Below are 25,832 nucleotides of genomic sequence, written 5' to 3' on the forward strand. Positions count from 1 at the left end.
GCCAGGGACTCCATGGGCCTCTGCCGCATCTGCATGGCCACCAGGGACTGGATTTTCTCAGGGTTGTACAACCGCCTGCTGCTGTGCGGGGTCTGGTGCACCAGGAGGCAGAGCTGGAGCTGCAGCTGTGACCCAGACGGGGCGACACCAGTGGGTGGGAGCCGGGATACCAGCCATCAGCTAGGCTAGGATCTCAGATCAAGGAAGGCTAGCAGCAGGAGACTGAGGGCAAGTTACAGCTTAACAGCTGGGACAGCACAGGGAGAAAGAGGGTTTGCAAAGAGGTGGGTAGTGTCAGAATTCTAGGTTAGCCTTAACCACCTTTTCTGTGACCTTGGTCCTGGTGGCCTCTAACTCCTCCAAATGGCCCCAGAGTCAGTGTAAATACACCACCAGTTGTCAGTCCTGAAGCTCCTCCAAGCATGATTCTGGTGACAGCTCAGTGAATGATGATGCTCCATCCTCAGTTCAAGTCACTGCTGGCAGCGCACTTATACCTCTGCTTGCTCGTGCTGAAATGGGGTGTAACCGAAACCCCTGGGGCAGGTCGTGTAGGGGAGGGAGGGAGGCGATGCTGTCTTCCGAGTCCCGGGTAAACTGAGGTTTCACAAAGGGTTGCCGTAGCGCTCAAAACGGCCTCTCGGGGTCGGTCCCTTGTACTAAGTCTGGCTGGTCAGGTTCCCACAGGAGAAGGAGGTTGTTTTGGACGTTCCAGCGGATCTAGGGCCGCAGCAGTTCACGAAGCTGCGCAAACAGCATCCACTGGTGGACGGCGCTTGGTTCTGCAAGCGCATCACAGTGCACAGTCCCTGAACCGGCATAGAGACCACGTTCCCGTGCTACCACAGGCGTCCTGAGCCTGCCAGAAGGCACTGGTGAGCCGGCATCTTTTGAGAAGTGGGAGCAAGTCCTCCTCAGGAAGTGCTGGGGGTGCCGCTGAGGCAGGATGGGATTGAGGAAGTTCTGTGACACTTAGAGAAAGTGAAGTGTAGGGATTCCTGGATGCACTAGATGAAACCGGAAGAAGTTATGAAGTCGAAAGTTTTACCCAGAATAAGTGATCTGCCAGAGAGGCTGGAGAGAGATAAGTGATCTGGAGATTCTGTCTTCCACAAAGGTGAGGATAAAGAGTGGGAGATGCAGCAATGAAGGAAAACAGAAAAGCAATGTAAGAGTAGAGGATATCTCTACGTTAGGGCAGCAGCAGGTAAGGGACCCATGAAATAGAGGAGATCAGTAATTTGTGATCAGGAGACAGCTGTGGAACCAAATGACAACAATGTTGGAGAACTGGTTTGGGTGGGATAACAGGGAATACAACTGTGATGAGCGGAGATAACAGCAGAAGGTAGGGATGAATGAGGACCGCAAATGCTGAAATTGTTACCATGGAACAAAAGGAGAAGAAAGATAGGGACACAATTAGGAATATGGACATGGTAAGAATGGAAGCATGAAATAAGTGCTTCTGAGGGGCAAGTTGAGATAAGTACACGTGAGAACAGAAACAAGTTAGGATTTTATAAACTACAGGATGGTGAGGCTGGTAGACTCTTGGGACCTTTTGTTCGCATAGGTAAGATAAGAGCTTGAAGGTAATATGCACCAAAATTCTTGTCATCAGAAATATATATGGGTGGTGATGGAGAAGGGTAGGGGATAGAAGTAGAGCTAACATGAAGTATGTCACTTGGAAGACAGGGGAAGGTGTGGACAGGGGAAGGCCAGGACAGGTGAAATGAACTGAGGTAATATGTGATACTGTAGGACATGTAGGTGTGGACACGACAGGAGATTAAGTACAGGATTCATTGAAAATAATAAATAGGTTTTGGTAGGAGAATATGAATTAAAGAACAAGACATTGTGGTAATCATGGGATATTTGCTTTAGGAAAAATTTCACTGTGATTGGTGGAAATCAGTAATAAGGTATGAACAAAAATTGGATAAATGATGCCAGAGATAAATAGGAGAGGAGCCAAAGAAAAAGCCAAGAGTATGTTGCAAAAGAATCAAGAACGGAGATGAGAACAAACCAAGAAAGGCACTATTCTGGACAAAGTTGTGAGGTTTATCATCTCCCTAGCTCGCCTGGCAGGAGACAATGCCTTGGACTTTCTCCAGAAGCATAGAGAAAAGGAACTGGAGGAAAGACAGCAGACCTACCAGTGAACAGCCACCCTTATACACACGCCCCCAATTGTCCCATATCTTCCTAGCTCTTGTTCTATTTCTGACCCTATTTCTTCTCTAAATCTTCCCCATCTACTAGTTGGAGTATCTGGAAGGAAGGGTTACCCCTGAAAATGGCTGCAGACACAGAGAATGATCTGTCCCCAGACATGAGATTCCATGAGGGGGAGAGGCTGGACTATGAATGGACAGCAAAGATAGTGTGAGGAGAAGGTGGAATGGAGTAGGGGCTAGTGGATTCCAAATCAGGAGGGATTTGGTCAGTTGATTGTTTCCTCTGATGCTGTCCTAGGGCTCTGGAGGTGGCTGTCAAATGTGTTTACACTCTGCTGACACCCTGGACCTGCCTGGAAGATTTTGATCAGATATTTTGAGGCCAGAAGAGCACCCTGGCTGGTCAGTGGTTCCCCTAAACTTCCATGACCATTGAGGTCTTTTGTTTTCCTAACTCATCCATTGCACTTGAGAGTCCCCCATATCTTCTTACCAGATGAGAATTAATTACAACTCATCATCTCAGAGAGGCCTGAAGATGAAAACCTGAGGGCTGGGCAGAGTATGATCATATGCCTGAATTCCTGGAATAGAACCTGCAAGAGAGGAATATCCAGGTAACTATCCTTCCTCCCATGCTCTATCACCACCCCACAGAGAAGGTTCATAAGTGCTGGCAAGAGGATGAACTTTTTGGCTACCAGTTCCTCAACCCCATGCTGCTGAGATGCTCTACCTACCTCTCTGCCATCCAGGTTGGTGCTTCCCCCAGGGACAGAGGAGCTTGGTGCCCAGTTGGAGAAAGAACTCCAGGTACATCATCCCATACTCAGTTGTTATCTCTGTGGCACTGTGGCCCAGAGAGGTAGTGAAGTTGAGAAAAAAAATGTGTGTCAAGGGAGGAGCACTACCTTAACCTGCTGTCCTTGGTGCACAGGGTTATGTTAGAAAATCTAGAGAGGATAAAATATATAGGGAAAAACATTTGACACTGGTGAGAGTCAAATACAGATTGCAGGTGTTTGGGACATGAAGGGAAACGGGTCCTGGGTATCTGCACAAAGGAGAACTTAGTGTGCCTGGGGAGCACAGTAGATTGGACAGGTATGTTCCAAAACCACCTCTGCACAATGAAGGGTCTGTTCCTGGGGAGCCTTCTTTCACTGGGCCTCTTGCCTCACAGTAAAATGAGATGATTTGGACTAAGTATTCTTGATGCTTCCTCTGGTTCTGCTACTAAGGTTTCAAAAATGATGTAAGATAATGGAATGTCTTCATATTTCTTTCCTTTGCCCTCACACTGCAGGGTCAGACTTCCAGTCCTACTCATGTATATGTTTCTCCTTTCCCCAGAATGGTTCCCTGTTTGAGGCTGATTTCATCGTGCTTGGTGGAATTCCAACCAGTGTGATCCAAGGAGAGAGGCAGTACCTGGCTGCTCCCGTTGTCATGCTGAAGATGGAACCCAACGGGAACCTGCTACCTGTGGTCATCCAGGTGAGGTACCCTGAGCTTCTCACCCATAACACTATTCTCTGTTCATCTTACCTGCTGCCCAAGGACAGAGAACCCTGGCTCCTGCTTTCTTTCCATCTCCACCCCAACCTCATTCCATGAGAACTATCTTCATATCAAATCTCTCCTTTCTAGTTTTCAGATTGGTCATTACTCACCTGGGGGTATCTGTCTGAGAATCTCAATGACCTCTCTTGGTTTTTATCCTGAATTTACTCAGTCTCTTTTGATCTTTGAACCCAGTAACCATCCCTTCTTTCTTAAACATCTCTTCTCCCTTAATATTTTCACTCCCATTTGCACAGCCATTGATACTTACTGACAATTTCTCACTCTCACCTTCTTTTTTCCATTCTATTACCCAAGCTTAGACACCCATCCTGTTTCCCACAAACCAATGTTAGGACCTCCACAACAGACTTCCTGCTTCCATTTCACCCACATTCACACAAGCTATCATGACACTTACAAAGTGCCATGGCTAGTGACAGGCAGTGTCACTATCCTAATTCCTCCTCCTTGGTTTTAACTTCCTCAGAGGCAATTGCTTGACTTTGGTCATTTCTGTTTCCCTCAGAATACTGAGCATGGTGTCTTGCATGTGGAAAATGGTTAGGAATGCTTGATTCCTCTTTCTTCTAGCTTCAAACTCCCACCTTCAGCTCTCCCACCCCAACACTGTTCCTGCCCTCGGATCCTCCAGTTGCCTGGCTTCTGAGCAAGTCTTGGGTCCAAAATTCAGATTTCCACTGCATGAATTCCAATATCATTTGCTGAAAACTCACCTGCTGGGTGAGGTCATTGCAGTTACCACGAGGAGGCAATGGAATTGCCTCCCAGGACTGCACCCTGACTTCAAGGTACTGGTTCTACCCTCCTGGTCACATTGTGTACCTCAGTGAGAGAGAAAAAAACCCAAGCGCTATGTGGTAATTAAAAGCCTAAGTCTTAAAGATGAGACCATGACATAGATGCTTTGTACTCAACAAGAATATATATGGTGTCACAGCACCTTCATAGTGTCCTATGAACAGAGAAGGAGAAAAGAGACATAACTATTGCAAGAACTTGACCTTTATTTAATTTTAATGTTTAAATTATTTTTTTTTTGAGGTGGGAACAAGGGATTGAACTCAGGGGCACTGGACCACTGAGCCACATCTCCAGACCCATTTTGTCTTTTATTTAGAGACAGGGTCTCACTGAGTTGCTTAGTGCCTTGCTGTTGCTGAGGCTGGCTTTGAATTCATGATCCTCCTGCCTCAGCCTCCTAAGCCATTGGGATTACAGGTACATGTCACCATGTGCAGTTTAAATTCTTTTTATTTTCAGATAATTTTAGAAATACATGAGTTTAGAAATAACACAGAGATAGCTCATCAGCCCTATGCAGTCAAATACTTCGCATTAATTAAGCACACATTATAAGTTAGTTCTCTGAAATTCTCTGGCAATGGGTCAGGAATAAAGTAAGAATATAGTCTGTTAAAGCAAATTGTTACTTCTGCCTTAGGAGATTCATCATTTGTGTGGAAAGGCAGACAACACTTTCTGAAATTATAGAGACAGAGAAAGAGAGGTACTATAGTATTGATGGAGATGTTTCACCATAACTGAGGTAGTCAGATAAGCAGAAGACTAAAGGACAAACAGTCAAAGAAAACAGAAGGAGAGCAGAGACTGACAGGTCACTTGAACCTGCCCAAGAGTGAGGTGGATGAAGAGCTCTATTTGCAGGGTGGTTTCAGGAGAGAGACACACTTATAAGCCCTGCAACATGGGGATGGGGTAGGAGGATCACAAGTTCAAGGCCAGATTCAGACCCTGGCTCAAACTAGAAATTAAAAGGCCTGGGGATATAACTCAGTGATTGTGGTGGGCAAAACCCAGGGCCCAGGGTTACGCCACGTGCATCTGAAGATGGCGACTGGCAGAGAGCAAACGGTGTCCTGATTATGCCTGGAGAAAGGCAGGAAGTGTTTACAATTGGCTGTATGATAATCAGTTCAGCCGCCTAGCGCGTGGACAGATGTGCTTTACATTTATGCTTGAGCGAGTGATCGCTTGACCTTTAACAGGATTGGATGGACATATCTGGTTATAATTGCTTATGCATGAGACTGCTTATATATTGAGGGCTTATGTGAATAAACAGGAAGCTGCTGCATGAACTTCTGAAGAGTACGTGTCTTTTGTCCTGCTGGTCGGGCCGAAAGAGCAAGAAGCGGCGGCGGAGCCGCTTGGAGCAACCCGGGATGGGAGCAGCAGTTTTCGGTAAGTGATGAAGCACCCCAGGTTCAATCCCCAGTACAAAAAAAAAAAAAAATGGAATTGTATTGCTGATGAGAGTTCCCACCCCAACCCTAATCTTAGTTGTAGCCATTTTGGTTTCTGGGGTGACAAAGGCAAAGTAATTATTAACGTAGTTCAAGGATCTTATATTTGATGATCTTTTGACATTTGCATCACCAGGTTATGTCTAACTTGAATTATTTAAGGACATTTTTACACTTTAAAATCCATGTTTACTAGGTCAGTCCCCTCCATATGTCCCTACCATCAGTATAACAACCTCATCTCATGGCAAACAGCTGCATTGTTATCAGGACCCACCAGAGGTGTCATTAAAGGTCACGTGGGCAGGCTTTGCATTCAGATTGCTAGCATGTGAGTACTGAGTCTTGACCTCAGTACTTACTCAGATGTGTGCTTTGGGTTGGAGTTGTTAAGGCATTAAATGACAAAATATGGTATCACAGAAAAGTGATGATTTTGTTCTGTTCTTTTGGTTATCATAATTAATTATCAGACTCCTCCACATATTTTTATGAACTCTGATTTAGGTTCTTTATTCCATTATTTTGGAGTTCTTTCTTATGTTTTCTGTGTTGCCAACATCCCTCCATGAATTTCCTGGAAAGACCAGTATGAGGAGCCTTGATGCCTTAACACCAGGAGTATCACATCAATCTTTCCCTTGGTCCAGCATCAAGCAACCCAAATATAACAAACTGTGTGAATCTGATTTATCAATCAGCTTTTAATGAGGAAATATCCACTTAGCATAAAAATAAGGACAGGTGGCCTTCATGAATAGACATGTAGTGCCTAAATAGGATCGGGGACAGATTTGATGGTTTAAACAGGTAGCTTGATGTGGTATCTCTAATCCTTACTGATGGATCAGAACTTAAGAAAAACAAAAAAGGAAAATGATGAGAAGTTGGAGGTGTGGTTTTTGAAATGAGCACAGGTTCATTTAAGGTATTATGATGTGAAGGGTAGAGGAGTTCACAATTATTCCAAAAGTTAAAGGGCAGATTCATTAAAAGGCAACTATGTCCAAGGTGAATATAATAAAGGCAATGATCTCAAGGAATTATGTGTGCCAGGCAGTGTTCCAAACCTGCTGCTCACTCACATATGGAAGCTGCACTGCAGCACCTGAGATAAGACACCCTGCCAGGCCCCTGGTAACCCAGAAGAGATTGACAGAGTGTTCATTATGTTGCTCATGTTTTACGTTGAGAAGTGAAATGTCAACTGAAACCCCACTCAGTGTGGCTCCAAAGGCCAACTGTCATGGAACTTGGAAGATATGGGAATAAGTGATCAGAGAAGCAGGAGACCAGACTCTCAAAGTAGCAGCAGGGACAACAGCATCAGGAGGGTAGCAGGTCACCATGCTCTATCTAACTTGATTTATTTAAGTACATTTAAGTGTCAGACCCTAGAGAAAAGGACCCAAAAATGATGTCCATTAACCACCCCTCCAATCTCCTCCCCCCCAGCTCCTGGCAACTCATGTCCATGACACTATGGAAGTGAACACCCAGGACCAGATCCAGTTTGACTCAGATGAAGGAGTCCTTGCAAAGGTAAAGAGAAAACTGAACATGGGACCACCTGATCATCCATCCCTCTATGACTTCTTTCCATTCTCAAGACCCCAGACCAACCTGTGCAAATGTTCTGATCCTTAAGCCCATGAGCCTTGTAAGGGAAATATAGATGACTGTAAATCTGAACAACCCTTATATAATCCCTAATGTAATAGTCGATTATTCTGTTCCTCAATGCAGGTTGACTCTCTCATCCTAGGCAGTGAGCAAAGGTGGAGGTGGTCATATAGATTTGGCCCGGTGGGGAATGACTCAGCTGATCTGTTGCTCCCTCTGTCCTCCTGATGACCTGGCTGAACAGGGCCTGCTGGGAATCCCAAGCGTTCTCTATGCTCATGATGACTTACAGCTCTGGGAGATCATTGCCCGGTGGGTGAGATGTAGCTAAGTAATGTGGGGGAGGGAGAAGGAGGGTGTGGTTCTGGCCTGAGGTCATCGTGGAGCAAAAACAAAGGACTTAATCTAAGGGAAAGATGAGGAAGAGTGAGGAGAAAGTGGATGGAGTCTGCAAGCAAAGAGGATAGGAGAGATGCAGGTAATGGAGGTGAGGAGAGCTGTGAGTGGGTGAACCACAGGTTCTGGTGGCATCAGGATTATGTTAAGAAGAGTGACTAGCAACCTTTTATAGTGTAGGGAATTCCTGGAACTATTGACTTACAACTTTACATAATTGTGTCATAAACCTGGGGAATATCCCAAAAGGCAAGTCTCCTAGGACCTGACCCAGGTATAGTGAACTGGGCAGAGACCAGATTACAGAAGCAGTGGTCAGAGGTTGGAGACTTCTGCCATCAGAGAGCTCAGCTCCCTTCTCTGGGCAGGTACATGGAGGGGATTATCCACCTCTTCTACAAGAGGGATGATGTTGTGAGGGGGGATCCTGAGCTGCAGGCCTGGTGTCAGATCATGGAGGTGGGGCTGTGTCAGGCCCAGGATAGAGGTAAGATCCATCTCAGAGACAGGAGCTTCTTGGAGACTATGTCAGAGCCTCTTTCCAAATCTTCCCCTCTGGGACAAAATCCCAACTTCTTGTTACACCTCTCCCTCCAAACATAGCCTGTTAAGTCTCAGAAAAATTTTAGGTCCCCACGATTGTCTTCTCAGAGACACTGGCTATTAACCCTATTCCTGGGCCAGATACCCAGCATCAGGAGGATAGCAGGTCACCTCTGTCACAGATACCCAGTCACAGATACCCATAACCTGCCATATCCTGGGAACCATCCAGGTTATAGCCAATGAAGGGTTCTGTCCAATTCATGCTGGGGCTCATGTTCTGTCTTCATGGTCCTGTGTTTTCCTTTTCATGGTCCCCTGTTTTCCTGCCTGAAGTTATAAACAGGAAAAGTTTCACACCATACCTTATGAGGACACTCCCACCTGCTTCCCATCCCTTCTCTTCCTGGGTGCGACTCACCATCATGCAAAGAGGCCCAGGCATACTGCACACTTGCCAGAATGCAAGGGTATTTCCAGATACAACCTCAGTATCACATGTGCTTTGACTCAAACCTGAATCCATGCCCTCATCCTTGGGACTCAGGTTTCTCTGGCCAATTTGTCCACCTCTCTTGAATTGAGATCCTTCTTCCCTTCTCTGGCTATCTTTTTTCCATGAAATACAGAGGGTTTACAATACACACTTAGATATAGTCTTTAACCTTTCACTGTTTCATTATTCTCCCTTATCTTTCAGTGTTCTCTTTACCTCATTAGTTAAAGGCTATGTGCTAAACTAATTTTACAGTACTGGTTTCTGTCTCTTCCTCTTCCTAGTTATTCAACCTTGAATAAATTATTTAATCTCTTCCTCTTTGATTTTTGGTTTCTTTATCTTTAAAATGCACATACTGTGTTCATTCTCTCCTCACCACATACCTGACAGAACTTTTGTAATGCAAATGCAATGTGTGACAATGCTGAAATGTGTAGGCTGCATATTGCAAGTTGTTTGATCATATTCTCCACTGTACACACAACACCTCCCCAATATGGTCAGCATGGAACAGGAGCATGGATCCCCTGACATATAGTAGATCACTTTGTGCTGGTCATTAAGTTTTTAATCCTGACTCACCATACTAATTGTCTTATTCTGTAATTTTGATACTTTGACACATTGGGGACTTGCTGACCCTGAAAGTGCTGCCTTTCCCAGGGCTAGCTAATTCTCTGTATGCATGTCTTTCCTGTGCTAACCAACCACTCCAGAGTCCACTCCCCTAACCACTTCCATTTAGGAGCTCTCACACTCCAGGCCACTATTCTGAGGTCATCATTCCAGAGGCATTGTCACACAGGTGGGGACAGCCCCAGTTTAACATGGAAGTGTGAGAGATGGAATGGAGACCTGTACTCCTGGTAATAACTGATGTAAATGGGAGATAAATAGCATGGAGCTAGAAGTCCCAGTGGGTCCAAGGTAGATAAGGAATGATGAGGCTGTGGGGTGGGGGTAGAAATTTGTGGAACTGCCAGTAGAACACAGACTTCTGTGATCTCATATTAGGCCTGCTGATAGAGGCAATGGGACTCTCCTGCTTCACCTTTGCAGCACTCTGCTTTGCTACCAAAAGAAAATGCAAGTCAAACTTACCACAAAATTTATGAAGACACAGAGTCCTAAAGAGGGGCAATATCAGGAACTCTGCTAAAATGATGTATTATAGTACGAAGAAAAGATGAAACATCTGATTGTGTCACTAGACACCAAAAATGAACATTTTGAAATTAAATGTTCATCTACATAAAGGCACTAAGTAAAGTGAAAAGAAGAAAAACTTTCTTGATATGACAAGAATATATATAAGAACTGCAAATGTTACATTAACCAAAATCATTACTCTAAAAATCAGAAACTGGAAAGAGATTACCATTATCCTTGTTATTATTTCACATTCTATAGGAGCATTCCATTTGTGCCATAGGAAAGAAAAAGAAGTACTTGAGGTTAGGGAAAGAAATAACACAATGGTTATAATCTGAAAAAATATAATTATATTCCTAGAGAGTTCAAAGGACTCAATAAAAGATTATTAAAACTAATAAAAAACAAACAAAACAAATGCCTAGAATAAGACACAAAGTAAGTATAAAGAATAGATTTCATTATACTAAAGGCCAGCTAGAAATTGAAATGAAAAAATTTTTTCATATTCCTTGGTGATATCTTATGAAATAAATAAACATAAATTAATACAGCTTAGTAAGTTTCAGGAAGATCTCCAAATTAAAAAGAAAGGAAGAACTCATCTATGAAGAAACCTAGAAAATTATTTGAAGAATATGAAATAAGATTTTGGGAGAGGGTGCCAGGAATATAATACAGGAGTGCTTAACCACTGAGCCACATACCCTGTCCATTTTTTTGTTTTGTTTTGTTTGTTTTTTGATACACAGTCTTGCTAAGTTGCTTAAGCCTTGGTAAGTTGCTAAAGTGAACTCTCCATCCTCCTGCCTCAGCCTCCTGAGTCACTGGGATTACAGGTCTGCACCACTGTGCCTAGCCAAAATAAGATTTTAATGAGTGGAGAGACATTTGTTTCCTAGATGAAGAGACTTACTCTTTGAAGACACTATCCAAAAGAGATCAAGAGTACAGGCTCTGGAATCATAATATTTGGGTTCAAATCCAATTACCACATATTTCACCAAAAACCCACATGGGAACTATATTTACTCCCTTTAGAGCCAGTGTGGCCACAAGGCACGTATATGGGGACTTTCCATTCATCTTGCTAAGTGGTTACCTGAGAGCCTGCAGGTGACCTGGGATGCTGGTAAGGGGCATTCTCAGGTGGCAGAAGAGTGATTGGGCACCCAAGATCTCAAAGCACAGGCAGGGGATTGAGACTAATGATTTACAGGTGACATTTAAGAGCACCAGAAAGGTGAAGTCGCCATTTGGTAGAGAAACATGACATCTTGAAGCACAAGCCTGGCAAAATTGGCCTTTTCTTGGGAGACACCTGTCCTGGTTGATCTAGCATAGATTTCAATGCTGGGACTTGTTTCTGATCATGCCCAGAGAACATTTTTGGGGGACACTGATCCTATACTTCCTGGAGTGCTGAACTGAATTTGGAAACATTCTTTAAACAGGGCTTTAGTACTAGATCCCCGAGACCCCACACAATTCCTTTCAATGCTTTTCCTTTTCAGGAGATTACCCCATACTTTTTAGCTACTCGTATATTAAAAAAAATTCCCTCTTTTACCTTATTTCACAAAAGAAGTCTTGATGGGTATTATGGTTCAGATATGAGGTATCTCCCCAAAACTCACCTGTAAGAAAATGCAAGAAAGTTGAGAGATGAAATGATTGGGTTCTGAAGCTTTGACCTGATCTGTGTATTAATCCCCTGATAGGGATTAACTGGGTGACAACTGTAGGCAGGTAGGGTGTGGCTAGAGGAGGTGGGCCCCTGTGGGGGTGCCTTGGGATATATATTTGTGCTTGTTGAGGGAAGCTATCTCTATGCTTCCTGATTATCCTGTTCTGAGCTGCTTTCCTTTGCCATAACCTTCCACCATGATGTTCTGCTTCACCTTGGTCCAGGAATGGAGCCAGCCTCCTGTAAAATTGTTCTTCTTAGGACTTTAAGTTTCAGTGGTAAAAGAGATGACAATGGGCTATAGTAAAGAGCTTGATTTCCTGTCAACAAGATATTCTGTCTAGGAATGTAGAAACATAATGATCAAGCTTCTGATTTGAGATGGAGAACAGAATCTACCCCTCTATCTCTTCTTCTTCCCAAGAGACAAAAAAAAAAAAAAAAAAAAATCAAAAACCAAAACACAATACAACAACAACATATGATGGTATCAGAGTAAGGGATCAAGTTTAAACACACAAAAGGGAAGAATACATTTCCTACTGTTCTTCAGCTTGGTATGGCCACAAGGTCTAACATCTAGCTGATGGCAAATAATTAGAAGAGATTGATATGGGTTCTATAAAGAAGCTGTTTGTACTCCCTGTTTTCTGTCTCCTTTCCTGTGAACTGAGATTTTAACATCAAACTTGTAAACTAGCTTTGACATGCAGAATAGGAAGGTCTCCACTGGCTCCACAGAGCAGAACTATTTACTTTTTGGGCAGCTCACCTATTCTAGAGTGTGATGTGAAAGAGAAATAAGTTTTTACCTTGTTTGAGCCACTGCATCTTTATTTCAGCAAATGAGCAAGTACTCAAAAGTAACAGGCCCTACCCTAAAGTAGAACTCTCAAGTCACCAAGTTGTATCCACAAATTTTAGCTCACTATTCAATTGCTTCAGTGTTAAATATGAATTGACAACCAGGATCACCAGGTTGTTAAGAAGCTACAAGACATAGAGACAAGATCAAGATTACAAAAGAAGATATAAATTATGCCTTACAAACAGATAACTCACAGAACAAAATTGAGCTTAAAATTTTACTCTACTTATTATTCTTGTATTTGAGAAAATATTGTACCCATAGAATACCTAAGAATAAATTTAAGCACAGAAGTGAAATACCTCTACAATAAAACTATAAAACAATAATGAAAGCATGGAAGAAATGGAAAGACATCCCATCATTCATAGATTGGAAAAATCAATATTGTTAAAATGTCCTTCCTACCCAAAACATTCTACAGATTCAGTGTAACCTCTATCAAAATACCAAATAAATTCTTCATAGAACTAGTAAGACAATTGTAAAATTCATATGGAACCCCAAAAATCTGAATATCCACAGCAATCTTGAGCTAAAAGATCAAAGAGACATTATACTACCTAGCTTCAAAATATACTACAAAGCTTAAGTAATAAGAAAAGCATGGCATTAACATAAAACCAGAAAGACTAATCGAACAGAAGAAAAAGCCTAGAGGTAAACCCACATGTATAATCAACTGATTTTTGACAAAGCTTCTAAGAATGCACAGAGCTATAGTAACAAAGATGACATAGTATTGGCTCCAAACAGACACGAAGACCAAAGGAACAGAATTGAAGACACAGAGCCAAACCCACATAAATACACTTATCTTTCTAGACAAACATGCCAAAAACTTAAAATGGAGAAAAGATAGCTTCCTTAACAAATGGTGCTGGGAAACTGGAAATCCATATATAGCGGAATGCATTTTAACCCCTATCTCTCACCCTGCACAAACTTCAACTCAACGTGGATCAAGGACCTAGGCATTAGACCAAAGACCCTGCACCTGCTAGAAGAAAATGTAGGCCCAACTTTCCATCATATCAGTTTAAGAATTGACTTCTTCAACAAGACTCCTAAAGCACAAGAAGTAAAATCAAGAATCAACAAATGGGATAGTATCAAACTGAAAAGCTTCAAAGCAAAAGAATCAAGAATGTGAAGAAAGTGCCTACAGAATGGGAGAAACATCTTTGCCACCTCAGATAAAGCATTAATCTCTGATATACAGAGAACTCAAAAAACTTAATACCAAAAACACCCAAATAACATAATCAATGAATAGACACTTCACAGAAGAAATATGAATGGTCAACAAATATGAAAAGATGTCACAAAACAGCAGAAAAGCAGGCTGAAATGCAAATTAAAACTATAGTGAGATTCCATCTCACTTTGGTCAGAATGACAATTATCAAGAATTCAAGTAGCAATAAATGTTGTTGAGGATATGGGGACAAAGGTACACTCATACATTGCTGATGGGACTGCAAATTGGTGTAACCACTCTAGAAAGAAGCATCCTCAGAAAACTTGGAGTGGAACCACCATTTGACCCAGTTGTCCCACTCATTGGTATATAACCAAAGGATGTAAAATTAGCATACTACAGTGATACAGCCACATCAATGTTTATAGTGTTCAATTCACACTATTTATACAACCAATCTAGGTGTCCTTCAACAGATGAAAGGATAAAGAAAATGTGTATATATGGAATGGAATATTACTCAACCATAAAAAAGAATGAAATTATGGCATTTGCCAGTAAATGGATGGATCTAGAGACTATCATGCTAAGTGAAACAAGCTAATTCCACAAAACCAAAAGCTGTTCTTTCTGATATGTGCATGCTAACACACAATTAGGGGGATAGGGAAGACTAGAAGTTTAGTGGATTAGGCAAGGGGGAATAAAGGGAAGGGAGGGAGGATGGAAATAGGAACGACAGTAGAAGGAATAGGACATAACTTTTCTATGTTCATATATGAAAACATCAATGAAACTCCATAAGAATGGAGTCCTAATTAGAATAAGTTATACTCTATATATGTATAACATGTCAAACTACACTATACTGTAATGTATGTCTAAAAAGAACAAATAAAAAATTCTATCCCTAAAGGGTCATGGGAAAGGGCAAAATATTTGAAGACATTCAGTCCAGCTTAGCATCCTGCATCAGTTCTAGAGTCCTACTGGCAGAAGAGGAGTACCTGGTCCAATTCTTCATTTTAAAGTGAGGAAACAGCCTAGTGAGGGTGGATGTCTTGTGCAGCGATATGTGGTAGCAGATATGGGTTCAGAACTAGGCCCACTTAATCCAGTGGCAAAGGCGTTATCAATTGATCCCTTGTCCAGGACCAGACCCCTACTCTGTCATTCCCTAAATGTCTGTTCTGTACTTTTGGCTCCCATCAGCTAAGCCATTCCTCTTCCACTCCCTATACAGATCTCACCTCCTCTGCCAAATATTCCACAGAGCTTCCCCTGGCTACCACTCCACTGAATACAGCACACATGCATGTATCATGTATCCTGCTGAGACTCAGCCTGCTCATGTTCAGTTCATCTGCCCCAAATCCATCTCTCTCTTTTTTTTTTTTTTTTCCCAGAAAACCTCCCTGAATGGAACAGGCTTTGTTTTTGTTGTTGTTGTTGTTGTTTGTTTCTTTGTTTGTTTGTTTGTGCCCGTGAACACTGGAGTCCAGAATACTGACATCAGCCAGTTCCTCTTAACATCTTTGGCCTCCATCTGGGCAGTGGAGATGCATCCTATTTCCCTGTTCATGCTTGGAGTTCTTAAAGTTTTTCCCCCAATATGTAGTCATTTCTAGATTTTTTTTCCAACAACAGAGTCTGCACCAAGTGGCAGTCTCCTTTCCTCTGACTTATCTTTGTTTTCTCATCTTCACCAGTTCTTCTCACCACACCATTAAGGACAGAACAATGCCAAGTGTGTGTGTGTGGGGGGGGGAGGTACCTGGAGTTCTTTCTCCAACTGGGCCTGAAGTTCCTCTGTCCCTGAGGGCAGCACCAACCTGGAGGGCAGAGAGGTGGAGTGTCTCAACAGCATGGGGTTGACACCATTGAGGAACTGGTAGCCAAAAAGGTCATCTTCCTGCCAGCACTGGTGGATCTTCTCTGTGGGGTGGAGTGGGGCAGGGAAGGGTGGATAGTTACTTGGACATCCTTCTTCTTAAGGCCTCAGGGATTCAACTACCCTTTTCTGAACCCCTTTCTTTTCATTCTTGAGGTTGTGAGATCACCAGGAACAATATGTTTTCATTTGACAAGGAGTTGTGGGGGACTTTGAAATATAATGGATGGGTCATAATCAAAGTGTTTAGGGACCTGGGGGAATCACTGACCAGCCAGGGAATTCTTCTGGCCCCAGAAGATCTGACCAAAGTCTTCCAGGTGGTTCCAATGGCTCAGGAGGGTGCAAACACGTTTGAGGACCATCTCCAGAGCCCTAGAATAGTTTTGGGGGCACAAATCCACTGGACAATTCTTCAGATCCTCACCATATACCACCATTCTTGCATCTCCCAACCCTGATGCACTCTGAGCTTCAGCTTTTTCTCACCCTGCCTTCAGTGCCCATTCGAAGTCTAGCCTCTTCTCCTCATGGAATCTCATATTTGGAGGTAGGTCATCCTTACAGTTTGCAGCTATTGTCAGGGGTAGCCCTTCCTTCCAAGTAGCCCAGCTAGAAGTTGGGACAAAGCATCAGGGAGGGTGTTGAGGTCAGTGATAGGGGGAGGGGCAGGGAAAGGGTAGGACAGCTGGGAGGGCTGTGGTGGGTGATTACCAGTAGATCTGTTCTTTCCTTCACTTCCTTTTCTCGATGCTTCTGGGAGACATCCAAGGCATTGTCTCCTGCCAGGCAGGCTGGGGAGACATTAAGAAGATTGGCCATGTCACTTTGGTACTGTGCTTCCTCTGCTTGTCCTTGTATTTCTTTTTGTCATCAGATTCCATGTTTGCAGTCCTACTCTTTTGCATTTATCTCTGACTTTCCCTGACTTGGTTGATTCCCTCTCCACATTTATCCCACTGTTAGCCAATCTTATTTTCCCATTTTCACTTTTTTCAGCCCTCATTTCTTGCCTAAAGACAATAATCTCACATTTGCCACACTTCTTGTCCCTTAACTCATCTCCTGTCTGACCCAATTGCACTTAATTAAGGTGATAAAATCTTAGTCATTCACAGGTCCACACCTATCTGCTGCTATATTGGTCTGGCTTATTTCACATGTCTTATACCCAAACTGCCACATCTTTGCCTGTCCATCAAAGATTCTATTTGCTTTGGTGACCTGATTTTATTTTTCTTGGACTTACTATCATAATCTTTACTTATAATAGACTTGCTCCTGCTCTTACCTGTACTTAGACCCACTTATCTCAAGTCATATATTTCAGTTTTTCATCCATAATCACCTGGCCATTTGTCTATTCATCTCTCTCTTACTACTTTCCCATAGTAATAAACAATTCAATATTTGCTGTCCTATTAATTCCCACCTCCCACCAAGTGCTCCTTTTCTCTCACAGTTGTCTTCCATTTTATTCCACTCAAACCAGCTCTCCAACATCATAACTTGTTTCTATAGCTGCCTTCTGCACACAGGTCACTTCCATCTCCATTCCATCAGCCCCTCACCTGTCCTTACCCTAACTTGTTCTGAGTTATAGAGAAGTCTTTCTATTTTGCTTCTCTGTTTTCCTTTATTGCTGTATGTTCTATTCCCTGTCCTCACTTGGGAAGAAGGAATCTCCAGATCACTCATCCCTCTCCAGGCTCACTTGCAGCATCAGGTATTCTGAGTAACACTGTGAGACTTTATAACTTCTTCCTGTCGTGAATCCTGAAATCCCTACACTTCACGTGCCTCTGGTCTGTCCTTTCTCTAAGCTCCTTGAACCTTCCTATCCCATCCTGCCCCACTGCTCCCAGCACTTCCTGAAGAGATCCTGTACCTACTTTTCTCACACTGCCCTCTCACCAGTGCCCTCGGGCAGGCTCAGGACGCCTGTGCCTTGCACTCAGCTGTAGCACGGAAACGCTGTCTCTGTGCTGGTTCCGGGACCCTTCATCGTGATGCCCTGGCAGAACCACGCGTCGTCCACCAGTGAGTGCTGTTTGCGTAGTTTCACGAATTGCAGTGTGCCTAGGTCCTCCGGAATGTCCAGAACAAACTCCTCCTCCTGTAGGGGCCAGATCTGCCAGAATTAGCAGAAGGGACCGGGAGAAGCAGTTTTGAGGGCGGAGCCGGCCCTTTGTGGAACGTCAGTTTACGAGGTCCTCCGAAGACAGCATCACCTCCCTCCCTTCCCCACATGACCTGCCCTGGGCGTCTCAGCAGGGCAGGAGTCCGCAGTGCGCCACCCTCTGTGACTTGAATTGATGATGGAGCATCATCTTCTAGATCACCCCATCACTGAGCTGTCACCACGACCGTGCTTGGAGGAGCTTCGTGGTTGACCACAGATTGTATAGACTCAGGGGCCATTTGGAGAAGGAGTTGGAGGCTGCCGAGACCACGGTCTAGGTAAGGGAGAAACCTAGATGGAACTATGGCTCCCAACCCTGTGCCTGACTTCGCTCTGGGCGTCCTAACTCCGTAGAATTCCCAACCAGCGGCGGTGGCGCTGTCACTGGCCCCCGGGTTCCTGCCCCTCGCCCGCGTCTGGTACCCTGCCGGGCCAGGGTCCCGGGGTCTCCGCTCTCGCCCGCTGACCTCGCCCTGCACGGGCCGCAGCTGTAGCTACAGCTCCGCTTCCCCGTGCTCCCCGACCAGCCACAGCTGCATGCAGTTGTGTGACCCCGAGAAGAGCCAAGCTCCAGTGGCCACGCGGATGCGGTAGCGGCCCATGGCGTCCCCGCGGGAGCTCAGGCCAGGGGAGCCGGGTCCTCCGCGATTCCTGGGACCGCCCAGAGCCGCCAGCGCCTCAGGGACAGTTCCAGATCTTTAAAGATGGGTCTGAGTCCCCGCCCTCCTAAGTCCCCGCCCCAGACTCGCCCGAAACTTGGATCCAAGCAGCAGAGCAGGCTGTGTGGGTAAGGGCTGTGCCTTGGGGTCAGGTCAGAGTGTAGCTCCTGGAAGAGAAAGAGACCCTAGCCAGGGCGAGGCTGAGAGAAGGGGTGCGATGTGGCCTCTCTGGACCTCCAAGTTGAACAAGAATGTGGACATTTCCCAGGAGCTCCAGGTCTTTGGGGTAACTAGGAGAAAGAGGGGTGAGTCCATCTTCCAGACCGAGGGAAAGTCCATGCTGTTCTGGGATGGGACCTGGGGAAAGTTTCGGGAAGGCTGGCCTTGCAGGCTGTACTGGTGTCTCCTGGGGATGCTCTGCCGTCAGACCCCTGTGGTCCAGTAAGTCCTCCGGTCCCTCATCTTTACTGCTTTTGAGATCTGTCCTTCAATAAATGACCAGGGCTAGCTACTCAATCTGGAAGAATAACAGCTCAAGACTCCATATTCCACTTGTCTCCCTCTGCCTCCCCTCTCCCCTCACCTTTGTAAGATGAGTGTAGCCCCTTCACCCTCAGTAGGATCCAGGTTAATTTTTATTCTCAAACTCTTTTCTGATCTTTCAGGGTCTCAGGGTAGGAAAGTCAGGAACAGCAGACGGACTCTGGTTAGGGTCTTTGTACATAGTGAAAGGATGGTGCAGGGTTCAGGCTGGTCACCCATCCAGGAATCTATCAGAGGAAGCCTCCTGCACATGTCCCTATCTAGAGCTTCCTGAACCATTTGGCTTGCAGCATATGGATGTGTCCTGGTGCCTTAGGCTTACTTGAGGCACACCTCAAAAACGTGTGCTGGTTGTTGATGGGGATAAATCATGTGGGATGGGGTGTCCAAGTCCCACCTTCCAGCTTTCCAAACTTACATCAGTGTCCAGTCTTTACTGAATACCATTTCTCACATTGCAGGGCCCATTCCTGCCACATGCTTTGTGCTTGGGACAGAGCCATTGGATACCTTCTCTTTTTCCAGTTTTCTGGGGCTACCCTACTCTGAAATATCCCAATAAAATGGCTCAAATTCTCATTATTCATAATAGCAGGATCTGGCCTTTTCCACACACATTTTCATGGTTTACTTTTGCCTTCCAGGAAGGAATTTGTAACATATCTATTTCCAAAGTCATTCTATACTTCAGCCTGCTTCTCTGCTTTTTTGTGACTCTTTCTCTGCCCACTCTAGTGTACTGTGAGGGCATATGCAGAGACAGGGAATTTGTAATGGAGAAAAATAAAACAAGCTGTGCATAAGCTAAATGAGTAAATATGTTCAAACTTCTAGAACAATGCCTGGCACATAGCCTCTGTGTGTTAGCTGCTACTAGTTTATTATTTACAATTGAATGTCAGCATCTTTTCTCCTAGAAATTCTTTTACCATTCATCACCGCATACTACTTCCCCATGGCCCTCTACAGGTCCTAGCCTCCCACTAGGGTTCTTGGCCTCTGAAGACCCCTCCCCCACTTTTTTAAAGCACATGTACTATATTGGGAGAATACATTAAAAAATATGTTTTTTTTTTTTTTTTTTTTTTTTCTATACTGGGTATTGAGCCCAGGACCTCACATATGCTAGGTAAGCTCTCTACTATTGAACTACAGTCCCAGCCCCTAGGGAGGGTTTATTTTTTTTTAAATCTCCCAATCCATAAAAACTTCTTCACAAAGGCAATAACAACAACAACAGCAAACAAACAAACAAAAACAAAAACAAAACAAAAACCCAGTTTATTATTGAATAAACCTCAAATCAGAATGTGACTCACTTCACAGGCAATTGCTAAGAGATTGAGAAGACAGAAATCTCACACTTATAAAGCTAAGCAGATAGAAGTCCTTGCCCACATGTGCTTAAGATAAACCATAACTAATTTTTAAGTAAAATGACTTTATGGTGCCATTTTTCACACAAAGTATATCTGAGATTCACCTGGTAATTGGAGTTACCTCTGAGTTCACTTAATTGACTTAATCAGAGGACAAACTTCTCTTACCTGTATAATAGGAAATAGTTTTTGCAACTTAAACAAAGTGCCCACCAAAGTTGGGCTCCACCCTCCAATAGAAACTGGGAGATGGAGGTTCTATTTCCCTTGGTGTGTATTTTCAAAGAGGTCATTCTCAGGTTCTTCAGAAAGATATTCCTGTGCAATAAAGGTTACAAGAGGCTTGTGTAGCTTCAAAACAGATTCACACACATTTCACAGAGACAGAAAAGAACATGCAGATTTCCTGAAGCAAATTCTCTCAAGAAAAGGGAGAGGGGTGGGGAGAAGTTTCTTCCCTTATTTTCAACAGGGAGAATGAAGCCTCTAATTTAAAAAAATTGTTTTGTTTTTATATATACCACAAGAAGAAATGAGGCCTTGACTTTGTCTGGGCCCTTTTCAGTAGGGAAGTCCACACTGGCACAGATGCAACCAGAGTTAACCTCTTTGTCCACACTTCTACTGCCCTACTGTCTGCCAGGAGCTCACTCCCACATTCCCATTACCTCTCTGCACAGAGTGATTTAACTTCTTGATCAAAGCTTTTCTCACTAGGTTATGCCCAGGGGGTGGACCTTACATTTTATAGCCAAAAAGCCCTGTTAAAATATTTTCTAAGGCTGGTGCTGTGGTACACACCTGTAATCCCAGCAGCTCAGGAGGCTGAGGCAGGAGAATGGCGAGTTCAAAGCTGGTCAGCAAAAGCAAGGTGCTAAGAAACTTAGTGAGACCCTGTCTCTAAATAAAATACAAAATAGGGCTTGGATGTGGTTCAGTGGTTCACTGCCTCTGAGTTCAATCCCTGGTACCAAAAACAAAAACAAAAACACACAACCAAACCAAACCACTATTTTCCAAATGTAAGAATAATTTCATTATTTTCCTTTCTCCTATTGCCAATATAACTCAAAATGCAGTCAGTTTTGATGATTGTCTTTATATTATTGTTTGGAGCCCATGTATAGCATGGGGCTATATAAATTCATATTTGGTCCTTGAGGCACTTACACAAAAGCATGGCACCATAAACCATGTAATTTTAAACTGTGTAATCATAGGACATGATTTTGGGGCAGACACTATCATGTATTTTTCCAATTAGTAATTTGGGCACCCCCATCCCTGTTTGCAGGAGGCCCAGCACTTCCCTCCCTGAGTGCTGTCACTTGCTTCTGTAGCTGTACTATGGTTAGTTAGAGAACTCTTGTTCTATGCAACCTAGTGGGCCATTTTCTAGTGCTGTGTGGAGATCTTGCACAGGCCACAACAGTGACATAGACTTGGGTTTCCAAACTCTGCTCACACATCCAAGCATGATTGTAGTGCTAGGGGGCTCTGCCTGGACTTTGCCAGGGCTGTGCCATGACTGTGTCTAGCCTTGATCTCCTGAACTTTAGTCTTGGAACTGAGCCTGGTCATTAGGCCAGACCACTTTCCCTACAGAGGGTTCCCTTTTGGGATTCATGTGTTTTTTTCTTGTTGTTATTGTTGTTGTTGTTGTTGTTGTTTTCCTGCTGGTGGACATCTAAGGAAAGATTACTCTTTCAGAGAGGACTTAATACTGAACAATGTCAAAAAGTTTCAGAGTCTCGATCACTTTTCTTTCATGCAGTGTCTTGAACCATTTAATCAAAGTTGCCCTCTTTCACTCCTCTGCCAACCCTGGGTACCTAGGGAGTGTGGAGTGAGGAATGGGGATGGACAGGGTGGGAGTGGAAGGGGAGTCTTTATGTGCCAAAAAATGGTGACCAAGTAGGGATACTCAGGCTCAGAGAATTTTGCCCCCAGAAAGCTAATTCAGACAGATAGAGAGGTAGAGATAGATAGATACATAGATAGATACATATATAGATACATAGAAAGAAAGAAAGAAAGAAAGAAAGAAAGAAAGAAAGAAAGAAAGAAAGAAAGAAAGAAAGAAAGAAAGAAAGAAAGAAAGGCTGTAAGATTCTTTTTTTCTTTACCCTTTGCTGCTTGACCTCTTTTCTCTTCTTTCTCTGCCACCTCAACCCTAGCAGGTATTCCCAGGTCAAGCCCAAAGTTTCTACGGATTCATAGAATCATCTTCAAACATGAATACAACTTATAGAAATGGTTGGTTTGGGTTGTTTAAAAAGAATCCCAACAGGTTGGGAGGCCTAGGCAGGAGGATTGCAAGTTCCAAACCAGCTTCAGCAACTTAGGGTCTAAGCAACTTAGCAAGACGCTGTCTTGAAATTTTTTTAAAAAAATGGGCTAGGAATGTGGCTGAGTAGTAAAAGCATCCTAGTGTTTAATCCCCAGTGTACACACACACACACACACACACACACACACACACACAAATCTGTACTGTACTGTATACATCTTTCTGGATCTTACTTTTCTTACTTAAGTTGTGGCTCAGTGGTAGAGCACTTGCCTAGCATGTATGAGTCCCTGGGTTTGATTCTCAATACCAAATATAAAATAAAGATCCAATGACAACTAAAAAAATTTTAAGAAAAGATATATCTTATGGAAATCTCTGAAGCTCAATAGTTACACATCTGACTCTTTTAAGCAGATGAATGGCATTCCACTGTATGACAGCTTTACAGTGTACTCAATTTTGCCTCTGTTCATGAACATTTTTTCCATTAATTTTTACATATGCTGAATACTACAAAGAGCATGCATTTGTCAATATCCTTATGTACTGGTGGTTTTATTTCTATTCGTTAGAGTCCAAGTAAAGGCTGAAAAGAATTAAAGACCAGAGGTAAAAAATTTAAAACAAATAAAGACAAACAACAAAGTGGCGTTTGTTTATATGTCAGGCCATAGTAATACACCCAGAGAAGACATTCGACTGCATAGTTCATGGAGTCATGGGATAAGTCGGGGATTTTTAACTGCTAGAAAGGGAGTGTTGAGATTTGAAATTTGGGTCTCACCCTCCACATTCAGCTGCTTATAAACTCTCTTTGCAGAAAAAAAAAAAAAAAAGAAAGTGTTCATAATGATTATGCTAATTAAAAGTTGAAAGATGATATTATACTGGAGAGGTTAACGTGAGTCCCTCTAGTGAGACATATGTCTGTTAGTTTTCTTTCACTGTGTCCAAAGACCTGAGATAAATTAACTTATAAAAAGGAAGGGTTTATTTTGACTCACAGTTTCAGAGGTTTTAAATTCAAGGTTGGCTGGTTCTATTGTTTTGGGGGCTATGGTGAGACAGAACATTACTGCAGAAAGTACATGTTGGAGCAAAGCTGCTCACCTCATGGAAGTGGGGAAGCAAAAAATGAGGAAGTCAGGAAAGAGTCAGTGTCCCAATATCCCCTTCAAGGTCACACCCACAAGAGAACTAAGTTCCTTTCACTGGACCCCCCCTTCCTAAAGGTTCTACGACCTCCCAATAGTGCCACAGGCTGGTGACCAAGCCCTTAGCATATGGACCTTCAGGAATATTTAGGATCCAAGCCATAATGCCAGATTTGCACACAGCTGGGTGAAACAAGTCCCGTTGTCTGTACTTAGGAGAATACATTAGTTCTACTACATACCTGGCATGCTTAGATAACTTCAAGTCCATGTTCATTTAAACTTCACTTGCTCCCATATGCATTGCAGCATCATCCACAATAGCCAATACATGGAATTGCAAATGCTCCAAGCATACTCTTTACTGACCCCAATGAAAGAACTCAATGGAGAGGTTTTGTACAATTTATTACTCATGTACTCCTTGGGAGTGGTGGCCAGGATACAGTGGAGGGCTGACCACTCCTAGAAGCAGAGAATACATATGGGATAGGTCACATGCCCATTGTAGAGATGGATTTCTTTGGAAATGTTTCATGAATACATTCTTTTACTTTACAACCAAGGTCACTTTGCTTTGATTCTCACCTCAAGTTTGAAAGTAAGGGAAGCAGCCAGCTTCTCCCTTTGCTGCCACATTTTTTGGAGTCATTTTAATCTCACTGTATGCTTTTCTAGACACTAATTACTGTTTACTCCACCAGAAAAGTGTCCACAGATGAATGGATAAAGAACATGTGGTACCTACAGAAAATGAAAATACTCGGCAACCTTTAAAAAGAAGGAAATCCTGCCATTTGAACAACATGGATGAAACTTGAGAACTTTATGCCTAGTAAAGTGAGCCAGTCACAGAAAGACAAATACTGCATGGTCTCACTGATACGCAGATTCTACAGAAAAGGTGAACACATAGTAACAGTAACATGGTGATTACCAGTTCGTAGAGATTGGGAGAAAGGGGAAATACTGATCAAAGAATACAAAGCTTCAGTTACAAGATGAGTAAGACCTGGAGGCCTAATAAAGAGTGTGGTGATTTTAGTTAATAACGTCTTGTATACTTGAAATTTGCTAAGATAGAAGACCTCAAACATTCTCACCACAATTAAAAAATTGTGAGATGGTAGACATGTTTATTTGTTCAGTTGTGGCAATCATTTCATGATGGACATATCCACGTACCAGAACATTAAGATATAACTTAAAAATACAACTTCTATTTGTGAATTATACCTCAATAAAGCTGGGGTAAAGTTCTCAACTGTTTATAAATATTTGTAGAGAAACACTGTATTTGGTTTAGCTCCCTCTTGGCCAGGGCTGCAGAAGTTCTTTCACATGGGATTGCTGGGTAAGAGTCTGCGTGTGGGGACCCAGAGTTTGTCGATGGCATCAGAGAGGACAGTTTCATAGAGAGATGGAGGCAGAATGCATACTGGAGTGTAGCACATCTTCCTTTCCATGAAGGGAAAGAAAGAGAACCAGAGTTGAAGAAGGCAACCAGGAGGGCAGGAGGGAGAGGCTGAGGCACCATAGGAGATAGGGTGTAAATGATGAGGGGAGGATCCTGTGGGAGGAGAGAAAATCCTAAGAATGTGCAGAGGAACTGGTCTTCCATGATGCATTCTCAAAGCAGGTGGGACAGCAATATCTTAGATATTATAATGGTTTCCATCTCTCCATAAGGCCACAGCATGTAAACAGATGTTAAGATATTAA

The 25,832-nt window shown here is 43.3% G+C and overlaps 1 long non-coding RNA gene and 2 pseudogenes across 3 annotated transcripts in view; 2 read left to right on the forward strand and 1 right to left on the reverse strand.

Moving 5' to 3' along the window:
* The window catches only part of LOC306656224 (polyunsaturated fatty acid lipoxygenase ALOX12-like), a 421,309-nt pseudogene extending 402,539 nt beyond the window's left edge, over positions 1-18,770 (reverse strand). The window contains exons 1-6 of the transcript XR_013767020.1: positions 18,550-18,770; positions 17,815-18,016; positions 16,615-16,694; positions 16,390-16,512; positions 16,172-16,275; positions 15,784-15,944 (exon numbers count right to left, since the gene is read on the reverse strand). The product of XR_013767020.1 is annotated as a polyunsaturated fatty acid lipoxygenase ALOX12-like (transcript). The remainder of the gene's footprint in view (positions 1-15,783; positions 15,945-16,171; positions 16,276-16,389; positions 16,513-16,614; positions 16,695-17,814; positions 18,017-18,549) is intronic.
* The window catches only part of LOC306656245, a 528,984-nt gene that overhangs the window by 422,484 nt on the left and 80,668 nt on the right, over positions 1-25,832 (forward strand). The window lies entirely within an intron of this gene.
* On the forward strand, positions 13-9,322 carry LOC306657697 (polyunsaturated fatty acid lipoxygenase ALOX12-like; annotated as a pseudogene). Its single transcript has 12 exons — positions 13-150; positions 688-875; positions 2,089-2,170; positions 2,275-2,397; positions 2,488-2,591; positions 2,847-3,002; positions 3,543-3,686; positions 4,347-4,564; positions 7,496-7,582; positions 7,806-7,975; positions 8,428-8,546; positions 9,303-9,322. The product of its transcript is annotated as a polyunsaturated fatty acid lipoxygenase ALOX12-like (transcript).

This window comes from Sciurus vulgaris, assembly GCF_902686455.1.
Source record: "Sciurus vulgaris genome assembly, chromosome: 3".
NCBI lineage: Eukaryota > Metazoa > Chordata > Mammalia > Rodentia > Sciuridae > Sciurus > Sciurus vulgaris.